We start from the raw sequence: 2,853 nt of genomic DNA on the forward strand, positions 1-2,853 counted from the left end.
TGGTCTCAGGTTCTAGACTGCCAGGCAACCATCCCATGTTAGGCTACATCAGTAATCATGAAACCAGCGGCAGAGAGCCTGTTTGGTGAGTAGCACCACAGGGTTTACATCCGTGTAGCTCATCAGTCCCCAAAACATCCCAGGTGAGCAGCCATGTTCGTGCTGTTTGATGGGAGCAGCTCAGGCTCCGTCCCAGCCAACCACAGTCCCAGGTCAGGTTGTCTCCCTAGTCCTGACCCATCTACTAGCACAGAGAGTTGCAACAACCACACATACAGGATGCCTGGGAGGAGGAGGCAATTTGAAGGGCTAATCATGGGCTTAGAAAGCAGCCGTGGCTTTAATCTGTGTGCTTTTACAGACTCAGCACGTGGCTTCAAGTCAGGCAAACTCTTTTCAACTCAGTTCCTTCCTAGCTACGGATGATATTAATCTGCCTTCTTAACAGGACTATCATTATGTGAAGTATTATTTCTATGAAAACATGTAAAACAATCTAAAAATATACTGTATCAGCTCCATGGTATCACTCATTGCAATACAGATTAACTTACTGAACCCTCCATTATAGCTGCACCTTCCAAACCACAGATTTTTCTCACTCCCAAATGCACGTCACAAAATCTAATTTGTCTTTACATACTCAGAAAATGAAATAGGACAGAAGAGACAGGAACAGTGTTGTTTAAGCACTGAGCCACAGTTCAGGAAACCCTTCCCAACATCCCATCCTCTCTCAAAGGGCCAGTAAGCAATTTTTAGCACGTAGCCTCCCATCCATAAAAAATTAGTTGTAAATTCCCATTGGGACAGAATCTGTCCTCAGGTGCGTGCATGTACAGTATCCTGCACTCATGCCATTTGAATTTGATGTGTTTCAGAGAGACGTGGTAGAAAAACAGGAACAAAAAGGCAGGTTTTACCAATAACCCAAAGCTCTCAACTCTTCTTGTTTGTTTATAATAGTGCAGGTACACACATAAAGGCCATTGCCGAGTCTGATGAATACAAGTCTCAGTATTTAAACACCATCGTGGGATTCTGTAGGTATCCTTTAGGGCAGATTAATTAGAACGAATTGCCAGTTAGCAACTGAAAATTAATTTTGTCTGTTAATGCTTTTGCTCTGCAATACTCATTTTGAATATTAATGCTTCTCATTTTGAGGCGTCATGCACGCTGCCCAAGCACCGATGCACACTCCATGTAGACAGCACAGCAGAAATTCCACTGCTTCGACACTGTTTGTGTCCGTTGATCCAGGGGGCAAACTTAGAAGAGACCACACAGCGTTTTCAGAGGTTGCATTTGCTGGTGTTTAAATTACAGAAACTATAACACTCAAAAATATACATCTCTGTTGTTCTAGTCACGTATCTTTTCCTTTCGTGGGTCCATTAATATATATATTATTCATTAATGCATGCCAAAAATTCTAGCTTTCCAGTTAAAATGATGACGAAACGTACTTCTGAAGTTAATTTTTATCACATTTTTTATTAAACATTTTTCTCAGTTTATACTTTGAACATAAATACACAAGTTTTATGGCTCATATGTTATAAAAGACACTACTATGTGTTAGAAAACATATATAGAATATATTGTAGTGGTTACACTTGCTCCCCTCTTTTCCTAATATTTTCCATAACTTCTATTAACCTAGAAAAGCAGTATCAGAAAGCGAAATCCAGCCCACCGAGCAGCACAGCCTACAACAGCTACAGAGACTATTTGCCAGCTGTAAGAGAAACTTTGGTTCCTGCCCGTTCCCACAGTAAGGTAATACCAGTTGGCTGCATATGAGAAAACAAACATTGCACCTTGTGCTCGGTTAGTCACTAAAAATCTGATTCTTAAAGACAGACATACAGCTTCTCCTTTGCTTTATAGCTTCGGAAGATAAATAGATAGGTATTTCCAAAAATAGTATTATGGAAATGAGGGGACCTGATTCTGTTCTTACTGAAGTCGCTGGCAAAACGCCAGCGTACTTTCAGAAGAGCAGATTTGTACTCTGTTTCTACCATCTTATTGATAAAACTGAAGAAAATTACATTTCAGCTGGAAGATGGGATGAATTTCACTTTAGAACTCTCATGCATTACTGCTAGCAGATCCTGGAATAACGCCATGCATGGATTTCCAGTTGAATGTGTGGTGGACTCTGCTTACTGCTCCTAGTGATAAAGATCCACGAGAGAGTGGACGTGACCCTTCAGTCCTGAAGGCACAGATGTGGAATCCCACACCCAAAGAGCACGCAGAGTAAGACCTGTGGTCCTTTCACTGCAGTGCAGCAAAGGGATACTAGATTATATATGCTTTATACACAGAAGAATCTTTTAACTTGTTTTTCAATATACATACATTAAACTGTACAATGTAGTACTTCCACACAGTGGGCAAAGAGCAGCTCCCAGGGCCATAGCTATGGAAGAGTGTAGAAAATTCAACTGGCCTTGATCCCTCAAGCTGGGCAAGCCCAGGCAGTAGGCCAGGGAGAAGAGGAAAAGTTTGGGAAAATGCTGCCAGCTGCCTGGCTTAGAGGCACTCTGCTTTCTTGGGGGTTTTTCTTTTGCACCAGGACTCATGCCAACACTAAGCCCATGCCAATGCTGACAACACCCAACTAAAGTTGCAAGATACGCACAGAAAGACACAGAATAAAAGCACAAAACAGCAATGAAGATCATAAACCTACAATCCCACCTGTACCAAGTGTCCTTTGTGACTCATTGAAGTCCATGCTCTTATGGCTCAGGAATCCTGTTCTGATCAGGATGTATGATGTGGGCAAAACCTCTGAAAAGAAACTGGGGGGGGGAGGAGGGGGCGGGGAAGGGGGGGGGG

The sequence above is a fragment of the Calidris pugnax genome, unplaced genomic scaffold (genome assembly GCF_001431845.1).
Source record: "Calidris pugnax isolate Ruff unplaced genomic scaffold, ASM143184v1 scaffold141, whole genome shotgun sequence".
In the NCBI taxonomy this organism is placed as follows: Eukaryota; Metazoa; Chordata; class Aves; order Charadriiformes; family Scolopacidae; genus Calidris; species Calidris pugnax.